Source organism: Schistocerca cancellata, chromosome 1 (genome assembly GCF_023864275.1).
Source record: "Schistocerca cancellata isolate TAMUIC-IGC-003103 chromosome 1, iqSchCanc2.1, whole genome shotgun sequence".
Classification (NCBI taxonomy): domain Eukaryota; kingdom Metazoa; phylum Arthropoda; class Insecta; order Orthoptera; family Acrididae; genus Schistocerca; species Schistocerca cancellata.
In genome coordinates this window covers 236807883-236831356 of record NC_064626.1, presented here as the reverse complement: position 1 = coordinate 236831356, position 23474 = coordinate 236807883, and the positions used below count along the sequence as shown (strand labels likewise).

At 42.4% G+C, this 23474-nt stretch overlaps 1 protein-coding gene across 1 annotated transcript in view; it reads left to right on the top strand.

The window, feature by feature from the left end:
- LOC126166548 (zinc finger protein 467) overlaps positions 1-23474 on the top strand; it is a 430211-nt gene that overhangs the window by 335738 nt on the left and 70999 nt on the right. The window lies entirely within an intron of this gene.

Below are 23474 nucleotides of genomic sequence, written 5' to 3'. Positions count from 1 at the left end.
TAGATGTTATTTGTGCAAAAACGTTATTCTGTTCGAAAGCAAGGAAGGAACGAAGGAAGATTATAGTTTATCGTCCCGTCGACATCGAGGTCATTAGAGACGGTATTCTGCTTGGATATCCACTAAATGGTTGAATGAGTGTGAACCATTTGCTTCATCACACGTTTTTTATTCCTGGATACTAAGCTTCAAGAAACTACTATATACAGTTGAAAACTTAGATGAGATTTGCACCAAGTGGATGCAGACAGACGGAGTTCACAAAGCTAAATTCTGGGTATTACGATTTGCTAATAAGTCGAGTTGGTAGGGACATTTCACGAGACTGCTTAAACCACTTAACAGAGTCTGAAAGCGTATAGTACTAGTTAAGTATAGTGTCCTCCAGAACGATGTTCAAAGAACTGTGTTCCCTAACTATCGATTTTCAGTACATTTACTCCGTAATCAAATTTGAAGAATGTATCTGGCTTTTAAACCAACAACTCCATTCGCGGAATAAATTCGAGTGTTTGAACTCAAATAGTGACGACTATTTATTCACAACCGATACAAAAGAGTTACATGTCTACACCTGTTACTGTCCTTCAAAGTAGTCACCAGCGTTGTGTAGAACCCGTTTCCAGCGATGTGGAAGACGTAGTATAGCGTTAGCAGAGCCTGTTCTGTTGATGGTGCGAATGGAGCGGTCTACTGCCTGTCGAATCTCTCGAACACTTCTGAAGTGAATGCCACGAACTTCATCTTCGGAATCAAATCAGTCACAAGGACGTCCCAGTTCCATCGACCGAACAGAGCAGCCAAAGCTTGCGCTGTATGCGCCCGCGCATTGTCCTGCAAAATGATGGGTGGGTTGTGCAGAAAGTGTCGCCGCTTCTTTCGCAAAACTGGTCGCAGGTGATGCTCCAAAAACGAACAGAAATACTGTGTATTGACGGCCTGTCGTAGAGGACTGTAATGCGTTAGTATAACACCATCACAGTCGTACACAAGAATCACCATAACTTTCACCATACTGGGGTTCTGACGCACTTTCGACTTTGGCGGTGACCCATAATGACGCCGTCCGTTGGTTTGGCGTTTCAGTTTTGTCTCTTACGATGTGGCCCATGTTTCATAGCGCTCCAAGTGCGTCTGAGCAGCGTCGTAACGTCGTAACGCATCCATTTCTGTATTTCCGCCAATTTATGCGGAACCCATCGTGATGCAATTTTTGCATGCCCAGGCGTTCCTTCAGGATGCGAAGCATAGTCCTATGCGCTAATCCGGATTCGTGGACGAGCTCACGAATCGTATGGCGTCGATCACTGTCCACTAACGCGGCAACAGCTTGCAATTCTTCTTCAGAGACACTAGGACGGCCTGCCCGATGCATGTCTGCCACAGTTTTCCGACCTTCGTTGAAGGCTTTTACCCACCGTGCCACTATTCTGCTATTCTGTACGGCAATGCCGATTCCCCGCACGCCTCTTGAAGACCTTGATGACACTGTCGTGCTGTACGACCTCTGGCATATTCAATCTCGATCCAACTCCGTTGTTCCTGTTTCGAAAACATAGTGACACCGTTACGTTAGACCGCTCGCTCACAAGTGACTGTTTTTCCCTCGATTGTGCGCACGTCTGGACGGGCGAGTCCATTTGCTCAGGGGTAAGGTAGATAAGTCAACAACGTGTGCTATCAGCGACAATAGTAAATTCCATTTCATAGTGTCTCCACAGCAGTCTTGCCACTACGTAAGTTCCAACTCTTGTATTAGGAATAAAAACTGCCTACATGAAGGTCCTAAATCACTGTCTTTCGCCTAGAAATTTGTCTATAATTCAAGGACATAAGTTTTCAGTAACGCACTCAGTTATGAAAAGTTAGTTGCTTATAGAGCACAGTTTAAGAAGAATTAAAAGATTTACAAGAGTCAAATCCTTCTACCCCTTCTTAGCAGAGGCCATTGAGGTACATGGGTGGACAATAATTTGGGAACACCAAAACTACAACACGTTATCAAGCCTAATGTGGTGCACGAAAACCATTGGCATTTAAAACAGCTTCCAGTCGTCTCGAATTGTACAGATATAGGTCCTGAATGGTTTTCAATGGAGTCATACCATTCTTCCTGCAAAACAATGGCTGATTCAGGTAACGATGGTGGACGTAGATAGCGATCACACACGCTTCTCCCCAAAGCAGACCAAGAAAGCTGAATAATGTTGAGATCTAGTGACTTCGACGGTCAGGGGAAATACGAAAATTCATCCACGTGCTGACCAGTCGTGGACAATGCGAGCTGTGTCAATCGGGGCCCTGTCGTCTTGGAACACAGAATCGCTACTGGGGAACAAACACTGTAGTGTGGATGAACTGATCTGCCAAAATGGTCACACAGTCGTTGTCAGTAAAGCGACCTTGCAGAGCCATGGGACCCAGGGAACACTACGACGTGGCTGCCCAAATCACCGAACCCTCGCCATGTGTCACTCTTGGGATGTAATCTCGGCCAGAAGTTGGAAACAGTGTGAAACAAGAATGATCCGATCGCATGACACTCTTCCATTACTCCATAGTCCAGGTTCAATGGCTTCGCCACCACATTTTCCTGCTGTGGGCATTTTCATCACTGATGAGTGATTTTGGAATCCCATCTCGCCCTGCAGTTATAGAGTAACCTTGCTCTTTTGGAGCTCTCTTCGTGTTCTTTTGGTGCTGACAGGGTTCGTGAGTCCGACGTTCAGTTCTGGAGTGACTTTTGCAGCTGTCGTCCTCTTATTTTTCGTTACAATCCTCTTCAGCGGTCGTCCGTGCCGATCACTCAACACCCAATTTCGTCCGCATTCTGTGTTAGTGCATGATGCTTTTCCGCTTTCCCTGTATGTGCTACAAATCTTTGGTATGGCACCTCTTGAAACGTCAAACACTTTGGCTACCTTCTCTGCCACCATACGAGCACCAACAATCGACGATTTACCCACTCTCATATTCACTAAGCTCCAACAGAATGCACTCACTACTACACAGAGCACTTTTCTGACCATGATTGACGCCTGAAACGTGTTGAGGACATTCATTGCACACATGCCGCTCGTGGTCAAATATAATAGCTGGGATTACAGCTTGATAATAAATTCAACTGGGAGGAGCACACCACAGAACTGCTGAAGCGTCTTAACAAGTCTCTATTTGCAATGCGAATTGTGTGAGACATAGGGGATATAAAAATGAAAAAGCTGGCATATTATGCTTACTTTCATTCCATAATGTCATATGGGATTATTTTTGGGAGTAATTCATCAAGCCAAGCTAAAGTTTTCCGGGCACAAAAACGTGCAGTAAGAGTTATATGTGGTGTGAATTCAAGAACATCCTGCAGAAGCCTGTTTAGGGAACTAGGGATACTAACTACTGCTTCCCAATATATTTGTTCCTTAATGAAATTTGTCATTAAAAATATATCACTTTTTTAAACCAACAGCTCAATTAATGGAATCAATACTAGAAATAAGAATAATCTTCACAAGGTTTTAAAGTCACTTAGTCTTGTACAAAAAGGTGTGCATTATTCAGGAACGCACATTTTCAATAACTTGCCAGCAGCCATAAAAAGCTTAACAACCAATGAAATTCAGTTTAAAAGAAGCCTAAAGGATTTATTGGTGGCCAACTCCTTCTACTCCATTGATGAATTCCTCAGTAGAACCAACTGATATATATATATATATTGGTGGCCAACTCCTTCTACTCCATTGATGAATTTCTCAGAAGAACCAACTGATTTATATATAAGTACAATATAACTTCTGCACAATTTCAGTGCAGTAATGTGTTCATTGTAAATAGGTGTGTGTGTGTGTGTGTGTGTGTGTGTGTGTGTGTGTGTGTGTGTGTGTGTGTGTGTAAGTACAATCTAACTTCTGCACCAGTTCAGTGCAGTAATGTGTTCATTGTAAATAAGTATTTAGTAGTTGTATTACGCGTTTATTACCTTATAAATAAATAAAAACTTTTTTATTTTAAATTCAGTGCATTAGTATTTGTAAAATGATTCTTTCATACAGCGTTCATTGAAAAATGATGACCATGCTACTTGGGACCTGTGGAATGGTACATTAGCTTATTTGTTTGAGTTGTAAATATTTGTCATGTATTGTTTTTCTGACATGTTCTACATCCTGGAGGACCTCCTCACTGTGGATCAATTGGAATGAAAGTAAATCTAATCTAATCTAACAGCCAAGCCTGCAAGCTTGGTGAGCATCTGCATTTATGTTCAAGCATGCATTTCTCGCAGTGTTCCCAATTTTTGTAGAACCCCTGTATACACTATATTGTTGACGTGAATTCTATGTAATTTTTGACTTTCACGACTTTTTAGCACGTTGTAAATTATTTCGGCGATGCTTGTCTACAACTGCCTAGTCATGCTTTGTAGTGACAGAACTAAACCAACTCATTGTTTGGATTTTCATTTAACAACAGCGGTGATACGGTTGCTGCAGTCCTGTTACTGTAAACTCATTTGTTATTATTTTCCTGAAAATTTATATTTGCTTACAACAAATGGTTATTTACAATGAGAAGTTACCATGAGTTCCACATAACTAACTATTTTATACTACCAGATGAAGAGTCCAGGTATCTGCAACAGTTAAAAAAAAGTTTGAGATCTATAAATTATGATAATTTAACAGATAAATATTAGGCACTTTCGTGTCTCTACATTCATATGTTTGAAATGTGTTATATTAATTTGTAAACGGAAAGGAATTTCAATTTTTTTTATTTATTCCACATAATCAAGACCTATTTCACTTTGAGATACCTGAAAAGAACATAAGCATATTAGTTATTTTGTAATTATTTTTTCGTATTTTACTGTTTCTGAACTTGTATTCAATGGCCCTAGAGTATCTAAAAGTATGGATCTCTGAAACGAAACCGCGTATCTAATGTTATCTCATGTGACTCACACTTTATAGTGACAGAACTAAATTAATTCATCGTCTGGATTTTCACGCAACGACAGCGGTGATATGATTGCTGCAGTACTATTACTCTAAACCCATTTGTTAACGTTTTACTGAAAATTTATATTTGCTTACAACAAATCGCTATGTAGAATGCGAAATTACCATTAGTTCCACATAATTAACCTATTTTAGACTACCAGATGAAGAGTCCAGGTATCTGCAACAGTTTAAAAAGATGTGAAATTCATAAATTAAAATAACAGATAAAACTTGTGCACTTTTGTTTCACTACATTCATGTGTTTGAAATAAGTGTTGTATTAATTTGTAAACGGAAACGAGTTTAAAATTTTTTATTTATTCCACATAATCTAGAACTATTTCACTTTGAAATATCCGAAAAGAATATTAGCATATTAGTTATTTTGTGATTCTTGTTTTCGTATTTTAGTGTTTCTGACCTCGTATGCAATAGACCTAGAGTATCTAAAAGTTTGGATCTCTGAAACGAAACCACGTATCTAATGTAATCTAATGTGACCCACACTTTGTAGTGACAGAACTAAATTAATTCATTGTTTGGATATTCACGTAACGACAACGGTGATATGGTTGCTGCAATCCTATTACTGTTAAGTCATTTGTCAATATTTTCCTGAAAATTTATATTTACTTACAATAAATGGCTACGTGAAATGCGAAATTAACGTCAGCTCCACATAACTAACCTATTTTAGATTAGCAGATGGAGAGTCCAGATATCTGCAACAGTTTTTAAAAAAAGTGTGACATTATAAACTATTATACAATAACTTAACAGATAAATCTTCGGTCGGCCCATTTACAACTACAGAACACTTTTCCTTCGCAGCATCTTCAATAACTGTCATAACACTTTACGTTAATTGATGTTCTTTAACTAAATAAGCAACTGGTATTCTGCCCTAACATTGAATTCAAATACTTACGATTTCATCACTTTACAACCTTGTGGTTCGTTAATCAATTGTTCTTCTGTCCATTACAGTGTACTGTGAACTCGTGATACACTCGTGATACACAACCCGATTTTAGTTACTCGTTTGTCGATGCAAAACCATGTCAAAAACTAATGTACAACGACTGTGGTGGCCATCATTTACGTCATCTGTTTTTTACATTAATTAACAAAAATGAATTTTCTTTATATTCACAATTGTAGTGATCGTAGAACTCCAGTTAGCCACTTCGAAAAAAAAAGTAATTGAATCGTCTCTAGCAGTGTCCTTATGTTAACTATAAGAAATTCATTATTGCATTTGTTGCAAGGAGGAGGAAAACAACTCTCGGGGAATATTGTCAGGATTACAATGGCTTCGAGTCTTGTGAATAGTCCAGTTGTTCTTGTTACATCGTATGAGTGAATACGGTAATCTTCTAATAGAATAGCTCCTATTTCCACAGACTTGTGTCTGTCTATTTAGTAAGCGCGCTGTTCTTTTCCCTTGGAAGTAAAAGAAATCTCGATATCGTACATCTTTATATGGAAAAGCACTGCATATCGCATCTTTTCGTTGTAATTTTGCAGCAATGGCCGCAATAGCCATTATCCCGATATGACAGCGAATCGCTATGAAGAGCTCTTAACAGAAAATCTAATATTCTGTTACCCGTGCACATCGAAGAAAAACGTCAGATTTAAGTACTGTTCTAGAGGTTTCAGTAGTACCACTCTCAAGACTACGTAAATTTATATTTCGCTCCGGAAGTCTTAACTGTATTTCCTCCAGTAAATGGCATTGCTATCACTCAAGAAAAATTTCCCCATGTCGCGCCACACGTATATTAGTGCATCCAGCCCTTATTCCTTGCTGCTAACTAAATACGGAAAGGTGGCGTTATTTCGCAGTTACCTTTATGCAATGCAGTCACTTATTGGGAACCATTTATACTTATTTTCATTTTTAGAAGTGAAGATGAAGAAGTGAACGGTTCTCATTTCGTTCGTTACTTTTACCGAATACGACACTTACTTTTCAGTATAACGTTTCATTTTCTTTCCGTTGCAATAAAAATTATTTCTGTTACCAATGGATCGAGGTCTTTGCGGAAGTCGTATTCAAGACTAAAATAGATTTGGAAACTACAAATGCCTTCTGTAGAACGGTAGGAGGATAAGATTTTTAACGGCAGACGAGTATCGTAAACTTAAAGCTAAAAAAACGGATGATAAATGTAGGAAACCTTTCGTTTGTGCGTAGGTTTGTGCATGTGCTTGTGCATAGGCGATGAATTGTTGTTGTGCGAATCTGTTACGAAAGACGAGGTTACCGTGGAAGTCGTATAGAAAGTGTAATGCAACAGTTGTGTGTATTCAAAGAAACCCACACCGGATTTTGACTTTTGCAAATAAGTACCTCTCATTGAAAAATGATGTGTATTGCAAAGTTAAAATGTTTTCAGCAGAAATTGCTTCAAATACTTGTCATCGGTAGCTGGTAAATGCACGTATGAATCTACCAGTTTCACTGGATGAAATTTGATATATTCGTTTAACAAACTGTTTTATTTACTACTTTTTTTAATTTTCTGTGCAAAAGTAATCCATTGACGGATTGGAGAATAATTGGCTAGGCGCTTTCTTTTCGTTTGCAGGCTGAATGATTTCTACAACGATCACTCAAGTTCAGCCAGGCACACGGGCGACATGTACGCTATCTCTGACCTCTTGCTGTCATTTTTGTTATGTTTACGTCAGAATCTTCTACTTGGTGAATTACTCACGTAGTAAGTCCAGTTCCGCAGAATACTGTTTGTAGTTCGGTTCAGAAAATAACATACGATTATCACAGGTAAACATCGAGCAGACATCAAGGAATTGTCAATTTGGTAACGTTGGGAAGCGCATGGAGTAAAAAATTGTGGAGGAAGACCTGGGCGTGAAGTTGTCAAATAGATTTAAATGAATGTAGGTTGTAGCAGTTATTCGGAGGTGAAGACGCTTGCACAGGACAGAAGTGTGTGGAGAGTTGCATGAAACCAGTCTTCGGACTGAAAAGCACAACAGCAGCAACAGTGGACATGACTGGAAACGTCCGTGATTAAATCTCGTGCGTTATTGAACTTACATATTTCTTGTATTTATGTACAATATTTTCGTTTACTGCTTTTCGATACCGCTCCTAATAACTTGATAATAACTGTACTGAAAGAGATTCATGAAAAGTTATGTTTGGAACTGTTGTGAAAAATGGGGAAGACAAAAATGAAACGACTGAATCCTTTGAATTGTAGTGTTTCAGGAAGCTCTTGAAGATGTGATGGACTGATCGAGCAGGGAATGAATATATTGTAAAATGTATGAATGGTTAAAAAAATTGGCGAGGAATCGAAGAAATAGAATGTATGGGCACATATTGCTATATATAGTAGATTAGTGGTAGGACTGGATGAAATACATCGACCGAAACAGCCAAAACAACCAGTCTTACTACCATCACCAGGGAACGGTTTCATACAGGCATTTTAAATTAATGAGAGAGCTCAGAGGTTATTGCCTTCTTAAGGGACCATTCGAAGGAATTATGGTAGAGTTAACGGCCGCTTCCCAGCAGCTAACAGTTGTTTTGTGACAAAAATTTCTTTCGTGGGGGACCTTTTCTGCCAGTAGTACAGCAGCAAAGAAGGACGTAAAATGTGGAATAAAGAAGGTCTAAAAGTGTTGTTAATTAACTACACTACTAATGCTTGTGTAAAGTCCGAATGAGATTTTCATTCTTTTCAATCGCTTAGTGTTTTAAAATAGAGAAATACTAGTAAGTTTGGTATCAAAAATTCCACGTCGCCACTTTTGTGTCCCACATCTAAATTCTAGTCTGAACTGTGTTGACGAAGGAGGTTATGTATATCAACAGCTGGAACACCTAAGACGTGGTCTACTACTAGCTTTTAGCCTTGACAGACACACACACACACACACACACACACACACACACACACACACACACACACACGGTCGTCATTTTTAACTACCGACACCACTACTGAACAGACAGTCATCCAGCATCAATCTTAAATAGGGTAATTCTGAATTTTACCGGGTTTTAGACATTCATGTTTTCGTTTTTGCCTGCATAAAGTGAACGCTGAGTCCGTCAAACAGCGTGTACAAGAAAAAGCACAGTATGTAGCTGAGGTATCATGCGCGAGACTGTTATTACCCCTCTGCCCTGAAGAAAGGAATTCGTTCATTTTCGTCTTTTCTCGAATAAATACCCACTAATATGAAATGAGGATCTTCGATGCATATTTCTGTTAATATTTGTTGGATTTTAGATAATTAGTGTCAGATCATCAGGAATCGGGCCTCGGATCTTTGCGCTACTGCCAACACCAGGAGTAAAGAACGCATCAATGATATAGAGATGCATTGCGACCCTGAACACACTGTAATCGGTAGATCGCTGGATCGAGTCCCGCTCAAGTTACATTTTTTCAACGCTAGTCATATTATTTGATAAATATTGCATTTGAAAGGTAATAAGATGAAAAGACATGTCTATTTGTGTGAATGTTTATTGAATTCCCAATATTATTTGGTTGTTTGCTAAGTTTTATTATCAGAACAAATACGATAACTGTCGACAAGTAGATGACCAAATACACAAAGTTTCCTGAAAATGTATGCCTGTCGTGAGTTCCGAAATACGATAACCTGTAATCGGGTAAGGTACCTAGAATTGATTTTCACTTGGACACTACGTTCTGCAGACACAGGTTTCAAGGGCGAAGAACAGACTTGGAAAGTCCAAATCAAACATCAATAAATAAAGATGTAATTTGTTCAATAATGCAATAAGTTGAGAGTATGCCAGAATATGAGAGTAATATACGATTAATGTCGGATGCGCTTTCGACATTACTAGTTGCAAGATGAGATTTTTCGTACAAACACAAAAAAGATAAATTAAAACCGCACCTGCTGTTTCGAATGAATGCAATTTTCCCGTATGAAAAAGGACTCTTCGGAGTTTCTAAGGAAAAACAAAGCTCGTTGAAATTTGGAAAATTTATCTTTCTTCCGACAGTTTGCATACAAACCATGCGTAAAGGATCTTCGTAAATATCGGTGCCGAAAATTGACGATGTACGATTGACTGAATTTTAGTAACACGTTCACGAAAAGAAATTTCTCGTTCGTTTTCAATCAAATATGAACAAGCTTGATAAAGTTTTTAACTTGTTTATAGAAATAAAAGAAGTAAAATATTTGTTGTAGTAATAAAAATTAGTAAGCAGCCAAATAACATTGGAAATTCAATGAATGTTCGTGCAAATACACGTGTCTTTTCATAATATTACATTTCACATGTAATATGTATGAAACAGTGTTGAAAGCTGTAAAATAATAATAAAAAAAATTCGACCTGGTCTCGGTCCAGCGATCCACCTATTACGAGGCTTGAACTGTAACCATATAACGGTCTCCAACTCACGCACAAGGTCGCCACACATCGGTACATCATTGAGTCGTGAAACTTCTCCTGCGATCTTCTCGAAATCGCCTACGGAGTACGTTTTACAACGCCACATTATGTTGTCTTAATGGACTATTAAGTGTACAAAGTCTGCAGTAAATTTGAGATCCGAACATCTTGGCCTTGTTAGTAGTTAGTTGTCGCGGATTGGGGTATGACAGGGAAAGAATTCGGCCTTGCGTTTTTCAAAAAAACCATCGGGATGTTCAATGAAGGCATTGTAGTCATTAGTGATTCGTGCGTTGCTGGAAGCGGAGGGAAGACAGAATCGTCGCAGTAACTGTCCTAGGATTCACCAGATTCAACAGGAATGTTTTAGATAATATTTGGGAAATCAAAACCTTAATGGCCCGGACCCTACTGTCGCCTCCGTAGCTCAGTGGCCAACATGTCTGACTGCACTGACTGCAGTGCAGAGGATCCGGGTTCAATCCCCGGTACTTGGTGGCAAAACTAGAATGGGGTGCACTCAGGCTAGAGGTGCGTGCTGAGGAGATACTTTAGCGAGAAGGAGTGGCTCCAGGGTCAAGTCAACCGACGACAGCCGGGAGAGCCATTTGCTGATCGCCCCCTCCCCCCCTTTCCGCCAAAACTGCATCCCAGACGCCATTGGCAGAGGACGATACGGCGGTCTGTCGATCCAGATTTGTTCATTACAGCCCAAAACCTGGAGCTTTGCTTTACTTGTTCGCTGCTCCACGTGATCACTGCCTGACCTACTGCACCATCTAGGTCTGCACTGGGAATTGAATGCAGGGCTGCAAACACTGAATACTTGTGTCCATTAAAGCAGTCACTTTACATTTACTACGGAACTATAGACCTTAGGAAGTATATATGCAGATTGAAGCGATGAATCGAAATTTGTACCAAGTCCGGGATCTGAACCCAGGTCACCCGCTCGCTAGGCAGATACACTAACCGCTACGCCACCCTGGAACTATGTCTTTGCACAACTGCACAGAATACCCTAGCACATCTCCCTCTCAAACCAAATCCAAATTCCCATTCATGCCTCAGTCCATTTTGCATTCCCCTCTCCAACTGCATGGGAATGACATCTCAGCGTCGAACGAAATGGGCGATCCTGCCTTAAACCCAGACATAGCTACTTTAATCAAATAGAACTATATGGCTCCAGAGACGTTTTCAAATCTCAAAGGACTGCGATCTTCATAAATGTTTGAGACATGAAAAGGTCTCTGGAACCATATACACTACTGACCTTAAAAACTGCTGCCCCACGAAGATGACATGCTACAGACGCGAAATTTAACCGACAGGAAGAAGATGCTGTGATATGCAAATGATTAGCTTTCCAGAGCATTCACACAAGGTTGGCGCCGGTGGCGACACCTACAACGTGCTGACATGAGGAAAGGTACCAACCCATTTCTCATACACAAACAGCAGTTGATCGGCGTTGCCTGGTGAAACGTTGTTGTGATGCCTCGTGTATGGAGGACAAATGCGTACCATCACGTTTCCTACTTTTATAAAGGTTGGATTGTAGCCTATCGCGATTGGGTTTATCGTATCGCGACATTGCTGCTCGCGTTGGTCGAGATCCAATGACTGTTAGCAGAATATGGAATCGGTGGGTTCAGGAGGGTAATACGGAATGCAGTGCTGGATCCCAACGGCCTCGTATCACTAGCAGTCGAGGTGATGACAGGCATCTTATCCGCATGGCTGTAACGGGTCGTACAGCCACGCCTCGATCCCTGAGTCAACAGATGGGGACGTTTGCAAGAGAACAACCATCTGCACCAGCTGTTCGACGACGTTTGCAGCAGCATGGACTATCAGGGCGGTCGCATCCGTGTTTGGCGACATCGCGGTGAACGCACATTGGAACCGTGTATTCGTCATCGCCATACTGGGGTATCACTCGGCGTGATGGTACGAGGTGCCATTGGTTACACTGTAAGTAGGCTGTTTAGTTTTTTTTATTGGTAACACCACGTAGCGCTCTGTATGAAAATCACTGGCTGTGCTGTGTGCAGTCTGTGGCTGGTTTGCATTGTTGTTGGCTATTGTAGTGTTGGGCAGCTGGATGTTAACAGCGCGTAGAGTTGCGCAGTTGGAGGTGAGCCGCCAGAAGTGGTGGATGTGGGGAGAGAGATAGCGGATTTTTGAGAGCGGATGATCTGGACGTGTGTGCATCAGAAACAGTACATTTATAAGAATGGATGTCATGAACTGCTATATATATTATGACTTTTGAACACTATTAAGGTAAATACATTGTTTGTTCTCTATCAAAATCTTTCATTTGCTAACTATGCCCATCAGTAGTTAGTGCCTTCAGTAGTTTGAATATTTTATTTAGCTGGCAGTAGTGGCGCTCGCTGTATTTCAGTAGCTTGAGTAACGAAGATTTTTGTGAGGTAAGTGATTTGTGAAAGGTATAGTTTAATGTTAGTCAGGGCCATTCTTTTGTAGGGATTATTGAAAGTCAGATTGCGTTGCGCCAAAAATATTGTGTCAGTTTAAGCACAGTCATGTATAATTTTTCTAACGGGACGTTTCTACACGTCTAGGTCACCTCTTGTTCGCATTGACGGCACTTTGAACAGTGGACGTTACATTTCAGATGTGTTACGACCCGTGGCTCTACCCTTCATTCGATCTCTGCGAAACCCTACATGTCAGCAGGATAATGCAAGACTGCATGTTACAAGTCCTGTACGGGCCTTTCTGTATACAGAAAATGTTCGACTGCTGCCCTGGCCAGCACATTCTCCAGATCTCTCACCAACTGGAAACGTCTGGTGGCCGAGCAACTGGCTCGTCACAATACGCCAGTCACTACTCTTGATGAAATGTGGTATCGTGCTGAATCTGCATGGGCAGCTGTACCTGTACACGCCGTCCAAGCTCTGTTTGACGCAATGCCCAGTCGTATCAAGGCCTTTATTACGGCCAGAGGTGGTTGTTCTGGATACTGATTTCTCAGGATCTATGCATCCAAATTGCGTGAAAATGTAATTACATGTTTCCAGAATGAGATTTTCACTCTGCAGCGGAGTGTGCGCTGATATGAAACTTCCTGGCAGATTAAAACTGTGTGCCCGACCGAGACTCGAACTCGGGACCTTTGCCTTTCGCGGGCAAGTGCTCTACCAACTGCGCTACCGAAGCACGACTCACGCCCGGTCTCACAGCTTTACTTCTGCCAGTATCTCGTCTCCTACCTTCCAAACTTTACAGAAGCTCTCCTGCGAACCTTGCAGAACTAGCACTCCTGAAAGAAAGGATATTGCGGAGACATGGCTTAGCCACAGCCTGGGGGATGTTTCCAGAATGAGATTTTCACTCTGCAGCGGAGTGTGCGCTGATATGAAACTTCCTGGCAGATTAAAACTGTGTGCCCGACCGAGACTCGAACTCGGGACCTTTGCCTTTCGCGGGCAAGTGCTCTACCAACTGAGCTACCGAAGCACGACTCACGCCCGGTCTCACAGCTCTACTTCTGCCAGTATAGCTTCTCGCAGGAGAGCTTCTGTAAAGTTTGGAAGGTAGGAGACGAGATACTGGCAGAAGTAAAGCTGTGAGACCGGGCGTGAGTCGTGCTTCGGTAGCTCAGTTGGTAGAGCACTTGCCCGCGAAAGGCAAAGGTCCCGAGTTCGAGTCTCGGTCGGGCACACAGTTTTAATCTGCCAGGATGTTTAATTACATGTTAGTTCTAGTATGATATATTTGTCCAATGAATACCCGTTTATCATGTGCATTTCTTCTTGGTGTAGCAATTGTAATGGCCAGTAGTGTAGATTCATTTGTATTAGGAAGTCCTCTCAGCACTTTCTTGCAATTGTTCTCACATTTCACGATCTTCTGTTCTTGTGCTCCAGACCAGGGATGTCTCTCGCGTATGTGGATGTGGCAGGGCAGCAGAAGGCGGTAGCAGAAAGCCACGGGCGCGAGAGAGTGGGGACCCGCTTAAGCCGACGTTCCAGCGCGTGATTTCGCGGCTGCGTGTGCAGGCGACAGAAGGAGCGCGTCCTCGCCTGCGTGAAATCCTCCGAGCAGTATATTTCACGCCCACCTGCATTTGGTCGTTGCTTAAATCCGGTAGCTCGAATTCTGATAAATAGTCGGCGGCCGATATTTTAATGCTGGCTGGCTGGCTTGGGGAGGGGAGGGTCGCGCCGAGGCGTCCGCAGCACTGCGCGGCTTTGTTTGGGCGGCGGACAATGGGCGGCGCCGCCCTAATTGTGGCGGCTGAGTTAGGGCGCAGGTGGGAGAGGGGTTGGGGGAAGGGGGAGGCCGGCGGCGTGCCGTATCGCGGCAGCCATCTGGCGCGCGGGCTCGCAAATCATTAGGCAAGACGCGCCACAGGACTCGCTCGCCAGCCTATCTGCGCGCATCGCCGCACCTGCCGTGTGCTCCGCACCCAGCGCTGCCAAGCGCACGACTGCTCTGCCACTGCAAGAGGCGGCCGGGACCTTCCCGAGGAGCCTACTGACCGAGGTCGTCAGCTTAGTTCTGTACTCACGTCGAGGTCCCACGCCAAATTTACCTTCGTCCTCTGCAAACGGAAAGTGTTCGTAGCATAGGGGACTTCCGATCGTGCCACGTATCAGGGCGCTCACACACTGGCGATATTTGCTCGCGCGACTAACACGCAGTTCCCACAAGGTCTCACGCACTGGCGATTTGACCGCACGACGCACTGTGCACTCACCTGTCTCCGCGGCTGGTCGCGGTGATCGCAATTTTTGGAAAATTTGGAAATTTCTGTTAAGTTCCTGTGGGAACAAATTGCTGAGGTCACCGGTCCCTAGACTTACTTAATCTAACTTAAACTAACTTACGCTAAGGACGACACACACATCCATGCCTGAGGGAGGACTCGAACTCTGGCGGGGGCAGCCGCGCAGGCCGCGGCAATGCGCCTCAGACCACGCGGCTTACCCTGGCAATCAGTGCGGTTGCAGATGTAAGACGTGTATATTTCTGTTGTCTATTGTCAAACCACAATTTATGAAAGATGTTTATATTTTATTAATAGGGTTAAGTAGGAATAATGAATATTTGTCATTTTGGAAATAATTGTGGTAGCAGGGAATGTCTGCACCAAAGTATTGTTGGCGGGAGAGACCGCACATTGATATAATTTTAAGAAGGGCGGGAGAGACCGCGTATGGATACATTTTAAGGAAAGAGCGTGAAAGACCGCGCATTGATACATTTTGTAATGGAAGTAGGGATTGTCTGCACCAGAAAACATTTTTGGCGGGAGAGACCGCACTTTAGCGTTCGTAGGAAGTCAGTAGTAAGCTAGATGTGAAGCGCGAGTCGGTAGCAGGTCTGAAGCGAGAGGTTGAGAGGAGCAGTGTGCCTGCCAGCGAGCTAACTATTATCATAAGAGGAACTAATATTATTGAATTATTATTATTTTTTTTTTGAGAAACTCAGGACTACTGAAGTAATGTTTGCGCAATGCTAGTTGTAAGATTAGTGTAAAAAGTAAGTCCCATTTGAACGTTAGTAAAATCATTTCATTAGCAACAGTAAATATCTGAAGGATCGTTTTCAGAATATAATTAATTTTTGCCAGCAGTACTGCATTACTGATTATAATCCATCCCAGAAACCATCAACGTAAAACTTTGCCATATTTTATTGCTGTCAAGAAAAAGTTTAACTATGGATTACGTAACTTCAGTCAAATTAATTAAAGAATAACATCAACTTTTCTATTAAAGAATAACGTCAGCTTTGGTAATAAATACAGACACTTATTATGACAGCCCACCAGCAGCTAATAGAGTATAGTGAAACAGAGTAAGTATATTCATGTCGCAGTTCGATGTAGCGTTCAGATGGCGATTCAGTAACAGTAAAAAAGATAAGGAAGAGTTTTGGGTAATTGCAGGTAACGACTGAGGGCCACGACGACGACACGTTCTATGTTTCGTCGAAACAATCAGCAAATCACTTTTAATAAGCACCATTTAAATTTGTATGCGAAGATTGCACTTATTATTATTGAGAAAGAGAATTAATTTCAAAGAGAAGATTTCATTTGTTATTATTAATCAAGGGATAGAAATCCTAAGGGAAGGTTTCATAGGTTATTGTAGAAGGGAAGGTTGCGTAACAAAAGAAATATAGAGGAGACAGGAAGGTGTCACAGAGATAGGGGGTAAACACTTGCCGACTCGCGTAGCTGTGTTGCAGTTGTCGTTTCTTAGCGCTTTGTGAATCACGTGCAGTTTTTTTGCTCTTTTCTGCTGCAAAAACGACTTTCGACCTGGAACTTCTCATCATTGATGTAGAATGCCGTCCTGTAATTTGAAACTCAGGAAATGAGGATTACAGCAATAAGACAGGAAAACGTAATGCTTGCAAGGAGATTTGTAAAACATCTGTTCATGGTTTAGAAAATAAACCAACTGATATAATAATTTTTGACAAAATTAATTAAGAACTGTGCTAGATTCTATACGTGCGTACGTGAATATACCCTTCTGCATGAAAAGGGCTTTGTTCCTCACGTTGTAAATGTGTCTTTACGGCTTTGTTACAGCGACGTAATTCTTGAAACGGCTTTGTTCCTCGAATAATGCCCTTTCAGTCGTGGTTATCTTCGCATGCCATCTATCGGATACCTAAAGCGCTATACGTTCCGCTTTTCATAGTTCAGCTGTTGTTGTTTCTGAACAATGTTTTGAAATGTAAACTGACGTATTTAGTTGTAACGTAGTGAAAGTAACAAGCACTTTTTATTTCCTGAGTCTGTTGTTCTTAATTTTGAAAAGGCATGATGATTAGTGAAACCATTTTGTTCGTAGGCCTATCTCGATTAGAGTTACAATACTATGAAAAAGTATGAGAAAAAAGATAAACAGCTTGAAACACTATTAAAAAGTAACTTGACCATGCGAATGAACCATTTCCTCAAGAAAATGCCTTCTGTCAAGATTTTGGATTTTTTTTCCAAGGTGAATGCGAAACTTAGCAAATGGCAAAATGTCCATTTCATTCTTTGGTTTAAACATTGCAAATCCCACCCTGTTACATACCATAATTATAAACTTTTCTTTTCTCTGTCAAATTACTTCCACGGGACTGATGTTGCATGTTGTCTTCAAGAACAAACGCTTCATCCCCGACGAAGCAGAATGAAAGAGGCTCACCTGAGTCAGAGAAATGTCGAGACTTTGCCAAGTTTAACTCAACAAGAGGAAAGCCTCAAAAAGTGGTTCTCCTGTTTAATCAAAATGTATGTACATATATTTTTTGATGTGCTACCTTTCCTTTCACCGGTAGTTTCCACTAAACCTAGCAGACTGCATACTGACGCAGGAAATGATTCTGATCCTCAGGATTTTCGTATGAAACAAATTATGACAGAGAGAGGGGGGGGGGGGGTGATCGTTTCAGTAAACATAAAGAAAAAAATTCATAAAAGCCTGAAGCAGATGACGCTGATAAATATTATGTACTGTTATTATTAGATGATTTGAAATCTGTGCCACAGCATCTGAAGATGAACACCAAATTTGAAGTAATTTAATTTTGTGTAAGTAGAACAGGTCTTATAGTTCACTCGAAAACAAATTTTCAGTTCACTCCACACATAACTGTATCTGTATATTCAAATCCATCCATCCAACCCCAAGTACATCAAATCGGGATGCCATACTTTCACCTACATCATCGGATTCATCAGTTGTCTCTGATTTATTCTCTGGGTAGCGTAAATATTAAAGAGTTGGTTCATCGTATTTAAATATTATACATCGGAACAAATTACTTTTAAACCTACCTTACAAATAAATGTATAAGTAAAATAAACGTTTTATTTATGTAGTTAAAGAATTTTACATAGTTTTCTCCAAAGTCCTTATAAAGTGTAAAAAAATATCTCCGTGTTTTTCTCGAGTGGTCGGCATAGGATGAATCCAGTATTTTCGTTGACATCGGTGGCGTCTGTATTTCCTTTTCATTAGCAAAGCGAAAAGCAACACTTCCCGGTCAGAATCCGTCTGGTAACTGTCTCGCACAAGCGCACAGACAGCTCTCGCCACTGAAATTCTGGCGCGCGGTTCAGCCGCGTGCTCGGCTATTCAGTCGCGCGACTCAGGGGCGCAATAGTCGCGCATTGCAGCGGTTGAACCGCGGCTGAATCGCCGCGACGAAGTCGCCAGTCTGAGAGCTGCGTTAAGGGTTTCTTTCCATTGGATCCGCTTATGAAGCGTGGGAAAGCTGATTCTGTGTACGTTGCAACAAGTCTATTGAAGTACTCACTGCGCCTACAGGAACAATGCAGGGAGGGCTCTAGTCTGTTCCTAGGTTCCTCACTTAATGCTGACCAATCCGGGAGGTATTTGCCTGTATGACTATTACCGATGCTGCTGCGGCAGTTAATTATATTTCAATTAACTCTCAGTCAACAATGTCCTCTTCTATCCTACTACTTTTAATCTGTTTTCGTACCAATTTTATCATTATTACTTATTGTTTTCAAATATGTCCCACCATGAGCAAACATACTTTTTCTCTTTTTTCTCCCCGGACGTGTTTCGCTGACAATGGGCTATCATCAGCGCTTTTTTTAAATTTTCTTTGTACTTTGCGTTATAGCTGTTTATCTTTTAAAGTTTGCTATCAACAGCCATACAGAACACAATATTCAAAATTTATGACTGCGAATGTGAAAGTGTTGTGGTTAACATTATTTTATCTGAAACATTTCATGTGTGTGTGTGTGTGTGGGGGGGGGGGGGCGGCAATATATTTACTCTTTTACAGGTTTCCATGTTGCCTTCACACTGTGAAACTGCATTTTTAAACGCTATCTGACACTTTCCAAGTTAGGAAAACAAGTTGGCGAACAGTTTAATGTCTTATGGGGAAGAATTTCGAATCTCGTTTTGCCTTAGGCTTTGAGCAGTCTCTCTTTTTGTCTCTTCTCTCTCTCTCTCCGGGTGTGTATTTTTTTCGTGTTTGTGCGAGTTTTTTTGTGTGTACGTGTTTTTTTGTGTGTGCGTGTTTTTCGTGTGTGCGTGTATTTTGGTATGTGTGGGTTTCAATAGTCTGACAGTTGTGCGAGGGCAGAGAACATAGTGTTAAATTTTGGATCTGAATAAGATTTCTATGTTAAGTTTTGTAAGGCTGCAGGTGTTTATAAAAACACAAACAGCTATGACGCAAAGACCAGAAATCGTCAGAAACCACAATATGTGTTAATAGCGTATTTAAACTTTCTAACTATTTTTCAGATTTGTGAATCCTGTACGTAAGATTGAAGCTTTACATGTACAGCTAGTAAAAAGCAGTTTTGCATTATTTAATCGAAAGAAAGATAAAAGAACCCACCAATGAAGCTGTAATTTCGGTGAAACACGTTTCGGTGGAAAGAAAAAGAATCTGTCTGCTCAAATAGGAACCTATCGAAAAACAAATTTATTTGTAAGAAAACTCCGGCAGAAGACTGAGCTTCAACTTCAAGAGGATTTCTTGTCGTTAAGTTATATGATTGACTGCTACATATTGTTGGCTGGACAGCTTGGTGACCTGTCCTCGTATGGTTGAAATGGCTCAAAGCACTACGGGACTTAACATCTGAGGTCATCAGTCACCCAGACTTAGAACTACTTAAACCTAACTAATCTAAGGACATCACACACATCCATGCCGGATGCAAGATTCGAACCTGCGACCGTACCAGCCGCGTGGTTCCTGACTGAAGTACCTAGAACCGCTCGGGCACAGCGGCCGGCTTCTTGTCCTCATGCACAACTACCGCTTCAAAATGGCATTGTAGGCGAAATGCCTCAGTAGTCCAAAAAACAGTAATTACAGACAAGAAATTTTATATGACTATGGCATCTGCCTGAAAGAAACTATCAGAAATATTTGTTGGTTTACCGTGGCAACATTAAGGCTTCTCTTTTATCTGTCCAGGCTTTCACTATAGATTGTCATTACATATATTGGCATATATTATGTCCTTGTGGTATAATATCAATAGTGACATCTATGTTCCATGGAAAGTGGCTGGTGTTCATATGAATACTGCAAAATAATATTAAAACTTCAGACACCATAATCATGTAACAGTTTCCAATCGTCTCGCACTTGCACGACCAAAACATCATCCGGGCAGATATTCCGCAGACATAAAGCAGTTTGTGACTGATTGGAAATCGATCGTGAAGTGACTAAAATGTATGTCGACAATTAATATCCATGAAAACGAATCCAAAGGAGACCCAGCTCACGAGACGGTCGGGGTGGAGGGGGAGTGAGTCATGATTTCCAATTTTCACCCACACCTGTAATGTCCTATAGATGCCTCTCCATACTACTACATAATGGCAAGTCGTTTATATTGTTAAAACACAAAATTACGCACCGGATTACGAACAGGGCTGATGCCATGTGAAAATGAAGACTTCGGCAACTCATAAATCTAATGTGGATGCCGGTGGCTTTCAAATAGTCTGTGAGCAAGTTATATTTATCAAAATGGTGGCGTACAACTGGAACACTGGTGAGGAGGGGGTAACCTCTGGCAACCATTTTCTTATACAAGTCTGACTGTGCAGTCGTGTACTTGATAGGTGCCAATCCACTACTGCCGCTGTGTCCTTGTCGCAGTGCCCAGAGTTGATTATCTTCAACCGATATAGGTCAGCGGGGTAACACCCGTGTCCCAGCCTCATGCGAAATACAGAACTCACTTGACGTCAACGAAGCTGCACCGAGGCGAACCATGGTCGAGAAGAGATGTTAGATTTTATGGCCACCAGGGGGCCGCCCTTAGAGTGCTGAGAGACATGCCATTCACAGTTCCAAGCCTAATAAGCAGCCTTCCGTATCGTCGATGTGATATCCGTATAAGAGACCGGCGTTCGGCATAACTGGCTCTCTGTAATAGTCCTTTTGGCAGGGCGGTCAACAGTTTCATTATGAAGAATGGCACGATGTCCTTAAATCCAGAGTAATTGAACGGCAATGCCCAAGGTCTGCGCCTCTCTTATGGCCGTCAAGACGTCCAGAAGGTACCTAATGGTCTGTTTATCAAATGCGGGACGTTGCAGTTTCTGCAGCACACTTTGAGAGTCCGTAAGTATCAGGACGAACTGAAATGTCCTGGTACCATAGCGAGTCAGTAGCTCCGCCGTGTAGATAGAAGATTGAAGTAGAAGCACAAACATTTGGTAGGCGCCACTAGAAGTGCAAAAGAAGGCGAATCCTACACTCGCCTCAGATTCACAACAGTCTGCATAGATGTGAGCGTACTGCTGTCGTTATATGCTGATAACGCTCCAAGGTCGTGAGTGACGGTGGTCTCCGTTCGGAAATCGGACGACAGGTATGCCACTGGGGCTGGAGTGAAGAATAGAGTAAACGAAATACCAAAATAGGGGAATTTTGTGTCCTGTAGAACGAATGGAAAGAGATGGCGCCATTTCTCGTAAAACAGAGAAAGGAGTTCCCGTGCTGCCTCTATAACCATCCATAATTGCGAAAGTATTTCTGGTGCAGGATTTCGTGTACGAACTGCGACGTGCGTGGCCAAATCATTCGCTCGAATTGTCCAGAATGTTCTTCGAATCAGTTGCGAACAACTGTCGCCCGGTGACATGGCGCAATTTCATCCATAAAAAATTCCATCGTTGTTTGGGAATATGAATCCCATGAATGGCTACAAATGGTCTCGAAGTACCTGAGTATAACCATATCTAGTCAATGTTCGGTTTAGTTGGACAAGAAGACCTATCCCATTCCATGTAGCCGTGCGGGATTAGCCGAGCGGTCTAGGCGCTGCAGTCATGGACTGCGCGGCTGGTCCCGGCGGAGGTTCGAGTCCTCCCTCGGGCATGGGTGTGTATGTTTGTCCTTAGGATAATTTAGGTTAAGTAGTGTGTAAGCTTAGGGGCTGATGACCTTAGCAGTTAAGTCCCATAAGATTTCACACACATTTTTGAACATTCCATGTAAACACTGCCCACACCATTGTAAAGCCACGACCAGCTTGGAGAATGCCTTGTTGACGACTAGGGTCCACGGCTTCGGGTGTCTGCGCCACACTCCAAACCTAAAAACCAACTCTTGTATTGTATCGTATGTTATCCGTTGACCTAGAAAGGACGGAGAGGCTCCGTCCCCTCCGCAGCCGCAGTGGTCCACAACCCCACGACGACTACCGCAGTCAACTTCACCCCTCCGCTACCCCACACCGAACCCAGGGTTAGTGTGCGGTTCGGCCCCCGGTGGACCCCGCAAGGACCGTCTCACACCAGATGAGTGTAACCCCTATGTTTGCGCGGTAGAGTAATGGTGGTGTACGCTTACGTGGAGAACTTGTTTGCGCAGCAATCGCCGACATAGTGTAACTGAGGCGGAATAAAGGGAATCAGTCCGCATTCGCCGAGGCAGATGGAAAACCGACTAAAACCATCCACAGACTTGCCGGTTCACCGGACCTCGACACAAGTTCGCCGGGCGAATTCGTGCCGGGGACCAAGCGCTCCTTCCCGCCCGGAAAGCCGTGCGTTAGACCGGACGACCCACCGGGCGGGCCCAAACCAATTCTTACCAACTGATACCAGGAGTCATCTGAAAAGGCCACGGTTTTCCAGTAGTCTAGGTTCAACCGATACGGCCACGAGATGAGGAGAGGTGCTAGAGGCATGTCGTGCTGTTAGCAAAGGCACTCGTGTCGATCGCTTGCTGCCATATCCGACGCGTTTAGCTTCAAGTATCTGTTAGCAAAAGCACCCATGTCGGTCGTTTACTGCCATAGCCGACGGGTTTAGCTCCAAGTACCATTCCGCGTTCAAACTCTGTTAATTCCCATCGCGCGGCTATAATCACGTAGGAAACCTTTTCACATGAATCACCTGAGTACAAACGACAGCTCCGTCAATAGACTCGTTCGACCTATACTCGAGTATTGCTCATCAGTGTAGCATCCGTACCAGGTCGTGTTGACAGAGGAGATAGAGAAGATCCAAAGAAGAGCGGCGCGTTTCGTC